This window comes from Carcharhinus amblyrhynchos, chromosome 29 (assembly GCF_965287045.1).
Source record: "Carcharhinus amblyrhynchos chromosome 29, sCarAmb.v2.hapA, whole genome shotgun sequence".
Classification (NCBI taxonomy): domain Eukaryota; kingdom Metazoa; phylum Chordata; class Chondrichthyes; order Carcharhiniformes; family Carcharhinidae; genus Carcharhinus; species Carcharhinus amblyrhynchos.
The window spans coordinates 297,999-317,524 of NC_137352.1; the positions used below are offsets into that span (position 1 = coordinate 297,999).

The 19,526-nt window shown below is 45.6% G+C and overlaps 1 protein-coding gene and 1 long non-coding RNA gene across 2 annotated transcripts in view; one reads left to right on the top strand and one right to left on the bottom strand.

The window, feature by feature from the left end:
• The window catches only part of LOC145359964 (uncharacterized), a 31,690-nt gene extending 12,200 nt beyond the window's left edge, over positions 1-19,490 (bottom strand). The window contains exon 1 of the long non-coding RNA XR_013889654.1: positions 19,391-19,490. This is a non-coding gene — a long non-coding RNA (uncharacterized LOC145359964). The remainder of the gene's footprint in view (positions 1-19,390) is intronic.
• The window catches only part of LOC145359963 (glutamate receptor ionotropic, kainate 4-like), a 273,024-nt gene that overhangs the window by 246,524 nt on the left and 6,974 nt on the right, over positions 1-19,526 (top strand). The window lies entirely within an intron of this gene.

The window sequence follows — 19,526 nt, forward strand, 5'->3', positions numbered from 1 at the left end:
TACAGGCAGTGGACCAGTTCACTTATCTTGGCAGCACCCTCTCCCAAGCAGTGACTATTAATACAAAAGTTTGCTGCAGAATAGCAAAGGCAAGTTCTGCTTTCGATAGACTGTGCTCCACTGTGTGGGAACGTCAAGGAATCAGTCCAGCAACAAAACTGAAGTTCTACATTGCCACAGTACTCACTACCCTCCTGTATGCCTGTGAAACGTGGACTGTGTATCGAAAGCATCCAAGACAGCTCAATCATTTCCACATGACTTGTCTTTGCAGAATATTATGCATCCATTGGCAAGACAAAGTACCAGACACTGAAGTTCTCTCTAGAGCAAATCTACCATCAGTCCACACACTGCTGTTGAGAGCCCAGACCCGGTGGGCAGGTCATGTCATCCGTATGTCAGACGAGCGCATACCCAAGCAATTCCTTTTTGGGGAACTCTCTGCTGGAAGATGCTCGCATGGAGAGCAGAAGAAACGTTTCAAAGACACATTCAAAGCCTCCCTGAAGTCACTTGACATTGACACGACCACTTGGGAAACAATGGCACAAAACCGCTCTACCTGGCGCTGCCTTATCCACAAAAGCTGTCAAGCTCACAAAGCAAGGTGTATTGCTGAAGCACAACTTAAGCGCGAGCTGCGCAAGTCCAGAACCACCAGCACAACAACTACAGCGTCTACACAAGTCTGTCCAATATGTGCCAAAACATTCCGTGCCCGAATTGGCCTGATCTGTCATCTTCGGACTCACTGCAACCAGCCTCAAAATGACTAATGATGTCGAGGTCTTCATCGATGACGATGGACGAACAACAACAACAAGATCCTATCTCTTAGTTTTCCTTACAATAATTTAGCTACTACTGACATCAAATTTACTAGCCTATAATTTCCTGGATTACTTTTTGAGCCTTTTTTAAACAACGGAACAACATGAGCTATCCTCCAGTCATCCAACACCTCACCAATCCCGGAAAATAGCTCGTGGGCCTAAAAATCAGTTTCACATCCGCCACCAAACAGTTTGCAATCATCTCAATCCCTTTATGATGTGTGAATAGGATTAAAGAGTGCAAGGATGATTAGCATATTTAAAGTAGTATTTAAATATGCATACCCAATTGAAAAGCTCCCAGGATCTTTCAACCTTCAGGTGTGGCACAAGAATGGCAAGAATTAGTACTGGTCTCCATCAGTGAAGACCAGATGTGATGGCCATGGCAGGGGGCTGAGAGACCATTGAAGCCCCTGGGTGGTCAGGAGCATGAGCCACCAAGCAATGGCCACTATGCACCTGGTATTGCCAGTTGGGCATTGCCAATGTAGTCATGATGTGGATGTGCTGGCGTTGGACTGGGGTAAACACAGTAAAAAGTCTGACAACTTGTTGTCAGACTTTTTACTGTCATTGCCAATGTGCCAGAGGTATTGCCAAAGGGGTGGGACCTGAGTGGGAGCACTGATGGGAAGGCTATGTAGGTCAGCCCATACAGGGAGGTGGTGGTTGCGCACGGGTGGAGCATGAATGGGTGGGTCAGGCAGGGGGACCCACCAGGAGTGGCAGTGCTCCAATGCAGGCAACCCTTGTCGTGAAAGTCATGGGAGAACATGCCACCAATGTCTGTGGGGAAAGGGAAGGGGTCTTCCATTGCACTGAGAGATTGGGTGCCCTTGCAAAACTGCACCCAAGTGCTCGGAAATCTGGCTCACCAGCATATCTAAGCCCTGTCCCACCCCCAGTACCTATGCGCAACACACCAATCTCCCAAGAAGTGACTGTGTGAGAGACAGTTGCGGTGCAGAGTGTGTCTGGGAGATGGGTGTGGATTGCACCGTTATTCTTGGCATTATGACACCTAGTTTTTTGGGGGGGCAAAATCCACCCAAAGTAAATGGCAACATATATTAATGCTGCATGATACATTTCTGTTGCATTATAGCCTGGATTAGCAAATACCGTTCAAGCAAATAACTAGCAGTTGCTATGTAGCCAGTTGGAATTATAAAATGTCTCAGTACAGTCAAAGGTCATTAGGGTCCGTTGACTCTGAGCTTGTGTTTTTCTTAAGAAGTCACCTGATGTAATTAATCAACTTGATCCAACTCTCCAACATTGTGCTCTTCATGAATTATCTTTCGACTATCAATGATAACAAACCCACAATCTAACCCACTCTCTGGGAATGGTTGGCTCATTTACTGTTGAAACTCACAGTTCTCAACTTGAATATTCCACCACACTACTGGCCGGCCTTCATAAACTTGAGATTGTCTGAAGCTCTGCTGCCTGTATCTTAACTCACACACACAGGATCGGGGTGGCAACAACTGTGCCAGCACTGCTGGTTAGTACTGCTGCCTCACAGCGCCAGGCACCCAGGTTCAGTTCTGCCCTTGGGTGACTGTCTGTGTGGGGTTTGCACATTCTCCCCATGTCTGTGTGGGTTTCCTCTGGGTGCTCCACTTTCTTTTCACAATCCAAAGATGTGCAGTTTAGGTGGATTAGCTACGGTAAATGCATGGGGTTACAGGGGATGGGCCTGGATAAGATGCTTTTTCTCAGACTTGATGGGCTGAATGGCCTCAGTCAGCATTATAAGGATTCTATGACTCAAAGTTCCTTTCAGCCATCAACCCAATGCTCATTGACTGACATTGGTTCCTGCTTAAACTACACTGGATTTTAACTTTCTTATCCTTATTTCAAATCCCTCAAAGTGTGCACCCCTTATTATCTCCATAATCTCCTCCACCCCACATCTCCTTGAGATATTTGCAATCCTCCAGTTTTGGCCACTTTATTATCTCCAACTTTATTGTTCTGCAACTGGTGACTGTGCCTGTAACTGCTAAGGCCCTAAACTTTGGAATTTCCTCTCTAAACCATTCTGCTTTTCTCTCTTTCTTCCTTTAACAGACTCCTTAAAACCTCTCCCTTTGGCCAAATATCTATCCTAATATTTCTTTCTGTAGCTCAGTATTAGATTTTGCTAGGTAATACTCCTATAAAGCATTTAGGGACGCTTTAATATATTAAAGACACTATATGTTTATATAAAGGGGCAGGCACATTGTTAGGTGTTTATTATAGATCCCCAGATAATCAGAAGGATATTGAGGAGCACATACGTGCTCAATTTGTGGAGGTGTGTAAAAACAAAAACGATAGAACCATAGAACATTACAGCACAGAAACAGGCCTTTTGGCCCTTCTTGGCTATGCCGAACCATTTTTCTGCCTAGTCCCACTGACCTGCACCTGGACCTTATCCCTCCACACCCCTCTCATCCATGTACCTGTCCAAGTTTTTCTTAAATGTTAAAAGTGAGCCCGCATTTACCACTTCATCTGGCAGCTCATTCCACACTCTCACTTCTCTCTGTGTGAAGAAACGCCCCCCCCACCCTCAATATTCCCTTTAAACTTTCCCCCCTTCACCCTTAACCCATGTCCTCTAGTTTTTTTTCTCCCCTAGCCTCAGTGGAAAAAGCCTGCTTGGATTTACTCTATCTATACCCATCATAATTTTATACATCTCTATCAAATCTCCCCTCATTCTTCTATGCTCCAGGGAGTAAAGTCCAAACCTATTCAACCTTTCAAATAGGTTATTATATTAGGTGATTTCAACTTTCCCAACATTAACTGGGATACACATAATGTTAAGGGCTTGGATGGAATAGATTACTTGAAATGTGAATAGGAGAACTTTTTAAATCAGTATGTGCAGAGTTCAACAAGGGAGGGAACTGTGCTGGACCTGATTCTGGGGAATGAAACTGCTCAGGTTGTTGAGGTGGTGGGGGAGCATTTTAGTGATAGCGACCACAACACGGTACAATTTCAGCTTGTTATGGACAAGGAAATAGACAAGTTGCAAAAAAATGTTTTGGATTGGAGGAGAGCGGATTTTAGTAAAATACGACAGGACCTGGCCAAGGTATTCTGGGAACAGTGACCAGTGGGGAAGTTTACAGAAGAGCAGCGAAGGGCATCATAAAGAAAATGGAGAGGGTGCAGGCCCAGCATGTTCCCTCTAGGAAAGAATAACAAGCCCAGAGGATGATGGATGACCAGAGATATTTGGGATGTGATGAGAAGGCACAGAGAGACTTTTAGCAGGTACCGGGGCAGGGGCAAATCAGTGGAGGCATTAGTGAAGTGTAGAAAGTGCAAAGTAGAGCTTAAGAAATCAGTTAGGAAAGCAAAGAGGGAATATGAGAAAGTTCTGGCTCATAAAAGTAGGGAAAATCACAAGATATTCCATAACATAACAATGGGAAGAGGATAACCAGGGAAAAAGTAGGGCCCATTCGGGACAAGGAGGCAATCTATGGGTGGAGCCAGAGGACATAGGGCGAGTTGAATGAATACCTTACATCCGTCTTCACCCAAGAGAATGAGTACAATGGAACGAATTCAGGGAAAGAAACTGAAGTTCTTGAGCAAATTGACATCGGGAAGGACAAGGTATTGGAGGTGTTGGCAGCCATAAAAGTGGATAAACCTCCAGCTCCAGATGGATTGTGCCCCAGGCTGCAGTGAGAGGCAAGGGAGGAGATTGCAGGGGCTCTGACCCAAATTTTCAATTCCTCTCTGGCCACAGGGGAGGTCATGATGTGGATATGCCGGCATTGGACTGGGGCAAACACAGTAAAAAGTCTGACAACACCAGGTTTAAGGGTTGGACTTAAACCTGTTGTTGTCAGACTTTTTACACAGGGGAGGTCACAGTAAGAAGTCTCACAACACCAGGTTAAAGTCCAACCAGTTTATTTGATAGTAATCCCACAAGCTTTCAGAAATGCTGTTCCTTCGTCAGGTGTGTGGAAAGTTCTGATCAGAGAAGGGCATATAAAGGCACACACAGTTTACAGAATACTGATTAGAATGCAAGTTTTTACAGCTAACCTGTTATCCAGGGGAGGTGCCAGGCAACTGCAGAACAGTAATGTAGTTCTGCTATTTAAGAAGGGCTATAGAAATAAGCCAGGTAACTACAGCTCAGTAAGTCTCACGTCAGTGGTAGGAAAACTTCCGAAGGAGAACATTTATCTTCACTTGGAGACGCAAGGCTCGACCAGGGATAGTCAGCATGGCTTCATCAGAGGGAGGTCATGCCTAACAAATTTGATTGAATTTTTTGAGAAGGTGATTAGGTGTGTAGATGAGGGTAGTGCAGTTGGTGTAGCTTATATGGATTTCAGCAAAGCCTTTGAAAAGGTCTCATATGGGATACGAGATAATTTGATAAATTGGATTCAAAACTGGCAGAGTAAGGAGGGTGATGTCAGAAGGCTGCTTTAGTGACTGGAAGTAAGTGTCCAGTGGCATACCATAGGGATCTGTGTTGGGCTCCCTATTATTTGTCATTTATATAAACAGCATTGATGACTATGGTGGAGGGTAGGATTAGTTAAGCTTGCAGATGATACAAAAATTGTCCAGGCGGTTAACGATGAGGTAGAGTGTCTTGTGCTACAAGAAGATATAAGCATGAGGTGATTGACTTTGAAAGGAATAATTTGGCACAGAAATATTCAGTGAAGTTCTGATGAATAAAGGGACCTTGCAATGTTTGTCCACAGGTCTCTGAAGGCAGAAGGGTATGTTGGTAGGGTGGCGGAAAGGCATACAAAATACTTGCTTTTATCAATCGAGACGTAGATTACAAAAACAGAGAAATCATGTTGGAGCAATACAGAACTTTGCTGAGGCTGCAACTCGAGTACTATGTGCAGTTCTGGTCACCACATTTATAGAAAGGATGTGACTGCATTGGAGGGGGTGCAGAGGAGATTTGATTTCATAGAATCCAGAATACTACAGTGGAGAAGAGGCCCTTCGGCCCATCCAGTCTGCACCGATGCATGAAATACCTGGTCTGCCCACCTAATCCCACTTGCCAGCACTTGGCCCATAGCCTTGAATGCTATGGCGTGCCAAGTATTTATCCAGGTACTTTTTAAAGGATGTGAGGCATCCCGTCTCCACCACCCTCCCAGGCAATGCATTCCAGACGGTCATCACCGTTTGGGTAAAATAGTTTTTCTTCAAATCCCCCCTAAACCTCCCACCCTTCATTTTTAATCTGTTTCCTTCGTAACTCATCCTTCAACTAAGGGGAACAGCTGCTGCCTATCCACTCTTGTATCTCATAAGCTTGAAATTGATTTGATTTATTATTGTCACATGTATCAGCATACAGTGAAAAGTATTGTTTCTCGTGTGTTGTACAGACAAAGCGTCAGGATGCTGCCTGGGATAGAACATTTCAGTTCTGAAGAGAGGTTGGATAGGCTTGGGTTGTTTTCATTGGAGCAGAGAAGACTGAGGGGTGACCTGATCGAGGTGTACAAGATTATGAGGGACATGGACAGAATGGATGAGGAATAGCTGTTCCCCTTAGATTGAGAACAGCTAATACCAGGAAAATCTACAGAAGAGCAGTGGGGGGGCATTCAAAAAGGAAGTGGGGAAGGTGCAAGCCCAGCATGATCCCTCTAAGATGATAGGAAGGAGTAACAAGCCCACAGAACCATGGATGACCAGAAATATTTAGGATAAACAAGAAGGAAAAGAAAGGCTTTTAAAATGTACAAGGGGAACAAATCAGCAGAGGCATTAATGAGATATAGAAAGTTCAGAGTGGAGCTTAAGAAAGCAATTAGAAATGCAAAGAGGGGATATGAGAAAGCTCTGACTGGTAAAAGTAGGAAAAATCCCAAAATATTCTGTGAGAATATCAATGGGAAGAAGATAACCAGGGAAAGAGTAGGGACCAAGGGGAGAATCTGTGGGTGGAGCCAGAGGACATTGGCAAAGTATTGAATGAATACTTCCCATCCATCTTCACTCTAGAGAATGAGGATGATGGTATGGAATTCAGGGAGATTGTGAGGTTCTTGAGCAAATTAACACAAGGAAGGAATGTGAGGTTCTTGAGCAAATTGACACAGGGAAGGACAAGGTATTGGAAGCATTAGCAGCTTTAAAAGTGGATCATGCTCTAGGCTGCTGAGGCAAGAGAGGAGATTGCAGGGTCTCTGACTCAAATTTTCAATCCCTCTCTGGTCACAGGGGAGGTCACACAACACCAGGTTAAAGTCCAACCAGATTATTTGATAGTAATCCCACAAGTTTTCGGAAACAATGTTCCTTCGTCAGGCGTGTGGAAGGTTCTTATCAGTCAAGGCACAGACTACAAAAGCAGGGTTAGGATTATGTTGGAAGTGTGTAGAATTTTGGTGAGGCCATAGCTAGAGTACTGTGTGTACTTTTGGTTGTCACATTATAGGAAGGATATAATTGTACTGGAGGGGATGCAGAGGAGATTTACCTGGAAGCTGCCGAGGATGGAACATTTAATTATGAAGTGAGGTTGGATAGGCTTGGGTTGTTTTCGATGGAGCAGAGAAGACTGAGGGATGACCTGATCAAGATGTACAAGATTATGACATGGACAGAGTGGATAAGAAGCAGCTGTTCACCTCAGGTGAAGGGTCAATCGTAAGGAGACATAAGTTCAAGGTGAAGAGCAGGAGATTTGGGGGGAATGTGAGGAATATCTTTTTTACCCAGAGAGTGGTGATAATCCAGAATATGCTGCCTGGGAGGGTGATGGAGGCGGGTTCCCTCACATCCTTTTAAAAGTACCTGAATAAGCACTAGACATGTCATTACATTCGGGGCTAAGGGCCAAGTGCTGGCAGATGGGATTAGGTGGTTGTTCAAGTGTTTCTAATGTGTCGATGCAGACTTGTTAGGCTGTGGTTCTGGAGTCACATGTAGGCCAGACCAGGTAAGAATGGCAGATTTCCTTCCCTAAAGGACATTAGTGAACCAGATGGGTTTTTCTGACAATCGACAATGGTTTCATGGTCAACAGTAAATTCTTAATTTCAGATACTTTTTACTGAATTTAAATTCTATCATCTGCTATGGTGGGATTCAAACTTAGGTCCTCAGAACATTAGCTGAGTTTCTACTAGATCAATAGTCTAGTAGTAATACCACAAGGCCATCACCTCCCTTTTTCTTTTATATCCTTTCACTAATATGGGCCACAGAATATACACAATATTGCAATTGCAGCATAGCGAGTGCCTTGAACAAGTACAAGGGCACATTCTAGTACTGTGTCTTAGCTGGGATCTCCTGAATATCACACAATTTAAAACATCTGCAACTGCATTTGTGTATTAAATCGGTCGAGTTTAAGTCTACTTCAATTACCTTCTGTGTAAGAGAGACCATGGGGTTGATTTTCTTTGGTTCTATACAGCTGAAAATCACAACACTAAATGAACTGCTCCAGTCCTGGAAATGAGTAAAATGCTGCTCAGTCTCAGCTGGGCGCCTCATTAAGATATGCAAATCAGTGTCCTCTTTTTACACATGCCACTGGTTGGCATAGAGTAACTTATGATGTGGAGATGCCAGCGTTGGACTGGAGTAAACACAGTAAGAAGTCTCACAAGACCAGGTTAAAGTCCAATCAATTTATTTGATAGTAAAGGGGTTTGCCCCTTTGTCAGGTGAATGGAGAGTTCTGGCCTCAGACAGAGCATATAACAACACACAGTTTACAGATTACTGATTAGAATGTGAGTCTTTACAACTAACCTGCTATTCAAGTCTTAAAGAAGCAGACAATGAGTGGAAAGAGCATTAAGCACAGGTTAAAGAGATGTGTATTGTCTCCAGACAGTACAGTAAGTGAAGTTTTGCAAACCCAGGCAAATCATGGGGGTTACAGATAGTGCAACATGAACCCAAGATCCCTGTTGAGACCGTCCTCATGTGTGCGAAACTTGGTCTATCAGTCTCTGCTCAGCGACTCTGCGCTGTCGTGTGTCGTGAAGGCCGCCTTGGAGAACGCTTACCCAAAGGTCAGAAGCCGAACGCCCGTGACCGTTGAAGTGTTCGCCGACAGGAAGGCAATACACATCTCCTTAACCTATGCCTAATACTCTTTCCACTCACATTGTCTGCGTCTTTAAGACTTGAATAGCAGGTTAGTTGTAAAGACTCGCATTCTAATCAGTATTCTGTAAACTGTGTGTGCTGTTATATGCTCTCTCTGAGGCCAGAACTCTCCATTCACCTGACAAAGGGGCGAACCCCGAAAGCTTGTGAGTTTACTATCAAATAAATTGGTTGGACTTTAACCTGGTGTTCTGAGACTTCTTACTTATAGAGTAACTTAATCAGTAGACTGTAAAGTACTGTATTAGCTCATTCTAATACACTGGTAAGTTTTCAGAATTATTTAAGAACATAAGAACATAGGAGCAGGAGTAGGCCATCCAGCCCTTCGAGCCTGCCCCGCCATTCAATAAGATCATGGCTGATCTGTCGCTGCTCAGTTCCACTTTCCCGCCCTCTCCCCATAACCCTTAATCCCCTCTCCTATCAAATACCCATCAACCCACGTCTTAAAAATATTTAGCGAGGCAGCCTCCACCACTTCAACGGGCAGAGAATTCCAGAGATTCACCACCCTTTGAGTGAAGAAGTTCCTCCTCAACTCCGTTCTAAACCGCCCCCCTTTTATCTTGAGGCTGTGCCCCCTAGTCCTACTGTCTTTTTTGAGCGGGAAGAGTCTTTCCACCTCTATCCTATCCATCCCATTCATCATCTTATACGTCTCAATGAGATCTCCTCTCATTCTTCTAAACTCTAACGAGTACAAGCCCAGTTTATTCAGCCTCTCCTCATAGCTCAACCCCCTCAACTCCGGTATCAGCCTAGTAAACCTCCTCTGCACTCCCTCCAAGGCCAAAATATCTTTGCGCAGGTGCGGCGCCCAGAAATGCACACAGTACTCCAGTTGCGGCCTCACCAATGCCCTATACAGCTGCAGCAAGACCTCCCTACTTTTATATTCAATCCCCTTCGCTATGAAGGCCAGCATCCCATTCGCCTTCCTGACCACCTGCTGCACCTGCAAGCTGGGTTTTTGCGACTCATGCACAAGGACCCCGAGGTCCCTCTGCACCGTCGCCTGCTGCAGTTTTTCGCCTCGTAAGTAATAGTCCTTCCTACCATTCTTCCTACCAAAGTGGACCACCTCACACTTGCCAACATTAAATTCCATTTGCCATTTCCTGGCCCATTCGCCCAGCCTATCTAGATCCTTCTGCAGACTCTCCACACCCTCCGCACAATTTGCCGTTCCCCCAATCTTGGTGTCATCAGCAAATTTCGACACTCTACACTCGGTTCCCTCCTCCAGATCATCTATATAAATGGTAAAAAGCTGAGGCCCCAGCACCGACCCCTGGGGCACTCCACTAGTCACCGTCCGCCAATCCGAATAGCACCCGTTGACCCCCACTCTCTGTCTCCTATTTGACAACCAATCATCTATCCACGCTAACACCCTACCCCCAACTCCATGTCCCTCGACCTTCTGCAATAACCTCTTGTGAGGCACTTTGTCAAACGCTTTCTGAAAATCTAGAAAGACCACATCCACCGGCTCTCCTCTATCCACCGCCCTAGACACATCCTCATAGAACTCCAGTAAATTTGTCAGACACGACTTCCCTTTAATGAAACCGTACTGCGTCTGCTCTATCAAGCAATTCCCTTCAAGATGCCTCGCAATTTCCTCCTTAATGACAGATTCTAACATTTTACCTACAACAGACGTTAAACTAACCGGCCTATAATTCCCCGCCTTTTGCCTGGCACCCTTCTTAAACAATGGCGTAACATTAGCCGTTTTCCAATCATCCGGCACTTCCCCGGAATCCAGCGACGTTTGGAAAATAACCACCAAGGCATCCACTATCACCTCCGCCATTTCTTTCAGAACCCTCGGATGCATTCCATCCGGTCCTGGGGACTTGTCCACAATCAGCCCCTCCAGTCTGTCGAGCACCGCCTTTCTAGTAACAGTAATGTCATTAAGACCCTCCAGTCCTACCACCTTTCTATCGCTAACACCCGGCAAATTATTCACGTCCTCCTCCGTGAAGACAGAAACAAAAAAGTTATTCAATACCTTAGCCATATCCCCATCCCCTACCACTAGGTCCCCTTTCTCATCCTCTAAAGGACCAACATTCACCCTAGCCAGCCTCTTCCTTTTTATGTATTTATAAAAACTCTTGCTATCCTTTTTTATATTAAGCGCTAGCCCAGCTTCATAGTTTCTCCTACCCTTCTTTATCAACTTCTTTGTCAATCTTTGTTGACATTTAAACCTCTCCCAATCCTCTTCTCGCCCACTACTCTTAGCTACTCTAAATTCCTCCGCTTTTAGTTTAACACTTTCCTTCACCTCCTTTGTTATCCACGGCTTATTACCTCTCCTCCTACTATCCTTTTTGACCATCGGAATAAATTTCCGTTGAGCACCAAGAAAGATCTCCTTAAAGATCCTCCACTGCTCCTTAACAGACCCTCCCTCCAACGCGCTCTCCCAGTCCACATTTGCCAATTCTTCTCTCATCCTACCGTATTTCCCTCTATTCAAACAAAGGACGCGTGTCCGGGAACCCACTTTCTCCTCCTCCATCTGCACCAGAAACTCCACCATACAATGATCACTCTCCCCAAGAGGATCCTTCACCACAAGGTCCCTAATTCTACCCGCTTCATTACATAGCACCAGATCCAAGATAGCTCGCTCCCTCGTCGGCTCCAACACACACTGTTCGAGGAAACTATCCCGGTAGCATTCCAAGAACTCTTCCTCGAGCCCCCCACATCCAACATGGGTCGACCAATCAATATGCAGATTGAAATCCCCTATAACTACGGCCGTCCCATTCCTGCACGCCGCACTTATTTGCGCGTTAACAGCCCGCCCCATCTCCAGATCATTATTCGGGGGCCTATAGACGACACCCACCAGCGTCTTCCTCCCTTTGCTGTTCCTAATCTCCACCCACAACGATTCCACCCTCTGTTCCTTGGCTCCAATATCATCCCTTGCTCCCACCGTGATGCTATCCTTAATCAGCAGAGCTACGCCCCCCCCTTTTCCCTCCTGCCTATCCTTCCTAAACACTTGATAGCCCTGTACATTCAGCTCCCAGTCCCTGTCACCCTGCAGCCACGTCTCTGTAATGGCCACCAGATCGTATCCATTTGTGTCGATCTGCGCCACCAGCTCATCCACTTTATTCCGAATGCTTCGTGCATTCAGATAAAGTGTTTTCATCCCAGCCTTCACCTGGACCCTATTTGCTGCAACGCCACCAACTATACTCACGCCCCCTACTCCCTCTATTATTGGGACATCCTCGGCCTCTTCCCTTACATGTACACTCTCCTTAACTTTAAACCTCGTAAGGTCACCTACCCTCACACCCTCCCCCCCCATAATTAGTTTAAAGTCCTGTCTACAGTCCTCTTTACTCGATTCGCCAGCACTCTGGTCCCAGCACGGTTCAGACCAACCCCATCCCTCCCGAACAGGTCCCACTTACCCCAATACTGGTGCCAATGCCCCATAAATTCAAACCCATTCCTCCCACACCAATCCTTGAGCCACCCATTCACTTCCTTAATCCTGTCAACCCTACGCCCATCTGCACACGGTTCAGGCAGTAGCCCAGAGATAACCACCTTGTCGGTTCTACTTTTTAATTCCATTCCCAGCTTTTCATACTCCCTCCCCAGATCCTCAGTCTGCATTTTGCTTACGTCGCCGGCACCCACATGTACCACAACGACCGGATTCTCACCCTCCCACTCCAGGTTCCTCTGCAGCCCAGCTGCGACATCCCGTACCCGAGCACCAGGCAGACAACACACCCTTCTGTGCACTTTGTCACTGTGACAAAGGACAGTGTCAATACCCTTCACCCCACTATCCCCAATAACTAGTACGTTCCTTTTCCTTTTCTCTTTGCCTATGTCCTGCTGCAGCACTGTACCGTGTGCAGCTTGCTCACCAACCTCACCTGCCTCGTTCTCGTCCAACTTGGAAGCAAGAACCTCAAACCTGTTATGCAGATTAAGAGGCTGAGGCCTCCGCACCTCACCCCCCTTCCTCTTCCCAGTAGCCCCCTCTTGTCCCTGACCCTTAGAGTTAGCCAGTCTAGGGGGGGTGGATGTCACTTGCACCCCATTGACAATGGCACCCTCTCTCCCCTTGATGAGCCTCAGTGTCTGTAGCTCAGAGGCGAGCTCATTTACCCTGAGCTGGAGCTCCTCCAGCAACCTGCACTTACTGCAGACATGGTCACTGGGATGAACCCTAGGGTCCACCACTTCCCACATCATACAGAAACCACACATCACATGCCCCTCCATTATTTACTGTAGTAGTTTTGAAAAAATTTTTTTTGTTTTTTTTTGGTTTTTTTTGTTTTTCAAACAAACTCACCTGGCCTTTTTCCTTCCAGCCCTTTTTGATATTAAGCCCTAGTAGCTCACTCTGCTTCCCTCTCACTCTGCTGCCCGCTCAGACGCTGCCCGCTGTCTACACCAGGCCTCCTTTTAAACCTGGCGCTGATTTAAATCTGATGAATCACAACTGCCTGCTAACCACTCCCTCAGAATTCTTAAAGCAGTAAATACAATAAATAAATGCTTTAAACAGTTCTACAAAGAACAAAGTACTTTAAACTTATTTTAAACTAGTTTTTAACAGGTAAAATCTTAGCTGTCTCTCTGCTCCTTCACTCGTCTGCTCCAGCAAACAATGGAAGGCTTCACCTTGTGGTCAGTTGATATTTAAATCTGATGAACCACAACTGCCTGCTAACCACTCCCTCAGAATTCTTAAAGCAATAAATACAATAAATAAATGCTTTAAACAGTTCTACAAAGAACAAAGTACTTTAAACTTATTTTAAACTAGTTTTTAACAGGTAAAATCTTAGCTGTCTCTCTGCTCCTTCACTCGTCTGCTCCAGCAAACAATTTACGTGGGAACAGGTAGAAATTGAGTTTGTTGCTTTTCCCCTTCCACCACAATTGTCTCCCCAGTTTAAATCTTGACCTGCTTTGAGTAGAGCTGCCAGATTCATGCTTTTTTATTCAATCATGGGATGTGGCCATTGTTGGCTAAGCCAGCTTTTATTGCTCATCCTTAATTGCCCTTGAGAAGGTGGTGGTGAGCTGCCTTCTTGAATGGCAGCAATGCCAGAGATGTAGGTACACCCACAGTGCCACTAGGTAGGGAGTTGCGGGATGTTGACTCAGCGACATGAAGGAACGATGATATATTTCCAAGTAAGGATGTTGAGTGGCTTGGAGGGGAACGTCCAGATGGTGACGTTCCCTTGCATCTGCTGTCCTTGTCCTTCTAGACAGTAGCGATTATAGGTTTGGAAGGTGCTGTCCGAGGACCTTTTTTTGTTATCAGCATAGAAACAGGTCCTTCGGCCCAACTTGTCCAGTCCACCCTTTTTGTTTTAAAAAACCCCTACGTTAGTCCCTATTGCCCGCATTTGGCCCATGTCCCTCTATACTCATCATACTCATATAACTATCTAAATTCTTCTTAAAAGATAAAATTGTACCTGCCTCTACTACGACCTCTGGCAGCTTGTTCCAGACACTCATCACTCTTTGTGCGGAGGGTGTAGAAAGTCTGCAGGGGTATCTAGATAGGCTGAGCAAGTGGGCGAGGACCTGGCAGATGGAATACAATATTGGCAAGTGTGAGGTTATCCACTTTGGTAGGAATAATAGTAGGAAGGACTACTACTTACAGGGCGAAAAGCTGCAGCATGCTACGGTGCAGAGGGACCTGGGGGTCCTTGTGCATGAGTCGCAAAAACCCAGCCTACAGGTGCAGCAGGTGGTCAGGAAGGCAAATGGGATGCTGGCCTTCATAGCGAGGGGGATTGAAAATAAAAGTAGGGAGGTCTTGCTGCAGCTGTACAGGGCACTGGTGAGGCTGGAGTACTGTGTGCAGTTTTGGTCGCCACACTTGCGCAAGGATATTTTGGCCTTGGAGGGAGTGCAGAGGAGGTTCACTAGGCTGATACCGGAGTTGAGGGGGTTGAGCTATGAAGAGAGGCTGAATAGACTGGGCTTGTACTCGTTAGAGTTTAGAAGGATGAGGGGGGATCTTATTGAGACGTATAAGATGATGAAAGGGATGGATAGGGTAGAGGTGGAGAGGTTCTTCCCGCTCAGAAAGGACAGCAGGACTTGAGGGCACAGCCTCAAGATAAGGTGGGGACAGTTTAGAACAGAGTTGAGGAGGAACTTCTTCACTCAAAGGGCGGTGAATCTCTGGAATTCTCTGCTCGTTGAAGTGGTGGAGGCTACCTCGCTAAATATATTTAAGCCACGGGTCGATAGGTTTTTGGTTGGCAAAGGAATTAAGGGTTATGGGGAGAAAGCGGGAAAGTGGAACTGAGCCACTTCAGATCAGCCATGATCTTATTGAATGGCGGGGCAGGCTCGAAGGGCTAGATGGCCTACTCCTGCTCCTATTTCTTATGTTCTTAGTGTGAAAAAATTGCCCCTCTGGACACTTTCATATTTCTCCGCTGTCACCTTAAACCTACGCCCTCTAGTTTTAGACTCCCCTATCTTTGGGAAAAGATATTTACTATCTACTTTGTCTATGCCCCTCATTATTTTATAGACCTCTATAAGGTTATCCCTCAGCCTCCTACACTCCAGAGAAAAAAGTCCCAGTCTATTCAGCCTCTCCTTATAACTCAATCCATCAAGTCCCAGTAGCATCCTAGTAAATCAGGGTCAGGGTTAGGGGAGGCATCAACAGCTGTAAATAGGAAAGTGGTAACAGAGGGAATATGTGAAATTTTCCAGGGAAAGTCCAAGCCCTGGGCAGCTTGTTATGAAATAGCCAGACTCGGCTTACACAGAAGAGGCAATAATGATACGCAGCATAAAAGTTCTCTCTCCAAGTAGGGCAATGACAGAATTCCTTCAGTAAATTCTGCTATTAATACAAAGTAGCATATCTCACTTTCCATTCTTGGAGTAGCAAAGTCTCAAACCTCAAGCTATGCACCTCTAAAAGACCTGAGCCTGAAGAGCTACATTCAGCACAAACCAATGGTCTTTTTAAAATTCTTTCACGGGATGTGAGGTTTACTGGCTGGGTCAGCATTTGTTGCCCATTCTTAATTGCCTTTGAATTATAAAAGGAGTAGGCCATTCAGCCCTTCAAGTCAGCTCCACCATTCATTTTGATCATGGCTAATCATCAAATTCAATATCCCCCCTTCCTCCCATATCCCTTGATCCCTTTAGCCCCAAAAGCTGTATCTAATTTCTTCTTGAAATCTGACAATGTTTTAACCTCAACTACTTTCTGTGATAGCGAACTCCACACATTCACCGCCCCCGGGTGAAAAAATTTTTCCTCACCTCAGTTCTCTTATCCTTAAACTATGACCTCCAGCTCTGGACTCCCCCACCATTGAGAATATTCTTTCTGAATCTACCCTGTCTAACCCTGTTAGAATTTTAAAAGTTTCTATGAGATCCCCTCTCAATCTAAGCTCCAGTGAATATAATCCTAACTGACTTAGTCTCTTCTCATATGACAGACCTGTCATTCCAGAAGTCAGCCTGGTAAATCTTCACTGTACTTCTTCTATAGTAAGGATACCACAAGTGCACACGATATTCTAGGTATGGCCTCAGCAACACTCTATACAATTGCAGTAAAACATCCCTATCCCTTTTCTCAAACCCTCTCGCTACGAAGGCCAACATACCATTTGCCTTCTTCACTGCCTGCTTAGTACCTGTGCGCTTTACTTTCAGCGACTGATGCACGAAGAGTCCAAGGTCTCACTGAATATCCACTTTCCTCGATTTACACCCATTCAGGTAGTAATCTGTCTTTCTATTATTGCTACCAAAGTGGATAACCTCACATTGATCCATATTATACTGCATCTGCCGTGCAAAGACCCACAAATCACACTGAAGCATCTCTGCATCCTCCTTAGAGCTCACCCTCCCACCTAACTTTGTATCATCTGCAAATTTGTAGATAGTATGACATGCGATAATTCGTCATGGAGTTCGGTTACGAGTGGTGTGCCTCAGGGATCTGTTTTGGGGCCACTGCTGTTTGTAATTTTTATTAATGATCTGGATGAGGGTATAGTTGGGTGGATTAGTAAATTTGCTGATGACACCAAAGTCGGAGGTGTGGTAGATTGTGAGGAAGGATGTCATAGTTTGCAGGAAGACTTGGACAGGTTGCAGAGCTGGGCCGAGAGGTGGCGGATGGAGTTTAATGCGGAGAAGTGTGAGGTAATTCACTTTGGTAGGAATAACAGATGTGTCGAGTATAGGGCTAACGGGAGGACTTTGAATAGTGTGGATGAACAGAGGGATCTAGGTGTATGTGTACATAGATCCCTGAAAGTTGGGAATCAAGTAGATAGGGTTGTTAAGAAGGCATACGGTGTCTTGGCGTTTATTGGTAGGGGGATTGAATTTAGGAGTCGCAGCGTCATGTTGCAACTGTACACAACTCTGGTGCGGCCACACTTGGAGTACTGTGTGCAGTTCTGGTCCCCACATTACAGGAAGGATGTGGAGGCTTTGGAGAGGGTGCAGAGGAGGCTTACCAGGATGTTGCCTGGTATGGAGGGGAGGTCCTATGAGGAGAGACTGAGGGATTTGGGTTGTTTTCACTGGAAAGAAGGCGGCTAAGAGGGGATCTTATTGAAACATATAAGATGATTAGAGGTTTAGATAGGGTGGACAGTGATAGCCTTTTTCCTCGGATGGAGAAAGCTAGCACGAGGGGGCATGGCTTTAAATTAAGGGGGCGTAGTTATAGGACGGATGTCAGGGGTAGGTTCTTTACCCAGAGGGTGGTGAGGGATTGGAATGCCCTGCCTGCTGCGGTTGTAAATGCGCCTGGTTTGGGGGCGTTTAAGAGATCCGTGGATAGGTTTATGGACGAAAAGGGACTGGTTTAGGTTAGTGGGTCATTGTTTTTTTAACTGGTCGGCGCAACATCGTGGGCCGAAGGGCCTGTTCTGTGCTGTAATGTTCTATGTTCTAATACATTCAGTTCCCTCTTCCAATTCATTAATACATAATGTGAACAGTTGGGGTCTTAGCACAGATCCCTGCAGAACCCCACTAATCACCTACTCATGGCCGTTTTCAAGCGATTTAAGAGTCAACCACATTGTTGTAGGTCTGAAGTCACACGTAGGCTAGACCAGACAAGGATAGCAGATTTCCTTCTTAAAAGGACATGAGTGAACAGGATCAGTTGGTATGACAATTGACAATGATTTCATAGTTATCATTAGACTTTTGAATTCCAGATTTCTACTGGATTCAAATTTCACCATCTGCCATACGGAATTCAAACCCAGGACCTCAGATCATTACCCTGGCACACTCTGGATTACTAGTTAAGCGACAATACCACTATGCCACGACCTCCCTAAAATTAGTCACTGAACATATGGAATAGAGAAAGAGTAATTGATAAAGGTTTCTACAGTAGTACACAGATTTTGTGTGAAATCCCTTGTACACAAGGCAGGGGTGACTGGGTGAGCAGAGAGAGAATAATGAGTTGTGGTATGAAAGTACCCGTGAGACAATCACTGGTGCTATGTGTCCCCTGCTAATTGTGAGATTCCTGAAGAGTGCAGCCCATTGAGTGCATAATGCCATGACACATAGAACATAGAACGTAGAACATAACAGCGCAGAACAGGCCCTTCGGCCCACGATGTTGCGCTGACCAGTTACAAAACAATGACCCACTAACCTAAACCAGTCCCTTCTCGTCCATAAACCTATCCACGGATCTCTTAAACGCCCCCAAACTAGGCGCATTTACAACTGCAGCAGGCAGGGCATTCCAATCCCTCACCACCCTCTGGGTAAAGAACCTACCCCTGACATCCGTCCTATAACTACCACCCCTTAATTTAAAGCCATGCCCCCTCGTGCTAGATTTCTCCATCAGAGGAAAAAGGCTATTACTATCCACCCTATCTAAACCTCTAATCATCTTATATGTTTCAATAAGATCCCCTCTTAGCCGCCTTCTTTCCAGCGAAAACAACCCCAAATCCCTCAGCCTCTCCTCATAGGACCTCCCCTCCATACCAGGCAACATCCTGGTAAACCTCCTCTGCACCCTCTCCAAAGCCTCCACATCCTTCCTATAATGTGGGGACCAGAACTGCACACAGTACTCCAAGTGCGGCCGCATCAGAGTTGTGTACAGTTGCAACATGACGCTGCGACTCCTAAATTCAATCCCCCTACCAATAAACGCCAAGACACCGTATGCCTTCTTAACAACCTTATCTACTTGACTCCCAACTTTCAGGGATCTATGTACACATACACCTAGATCCCTCTGCTCATCCACACTATTCAAAGTCCTCCCGTTAGCCCTATACTCGACCTATACTGGAGGAAGCTGAAGATTAACTTACCCTGGTGGAACAGATGAGATCATGCATCCTCTCCCTACACTAGACTGCATTGCAGAGATAGTAGCCAGCCATGCTAATCTGTTCTGTTATCACCTGTCAACATAGTAAGAAGTCTCATAACACCAGTTTAAAGTCC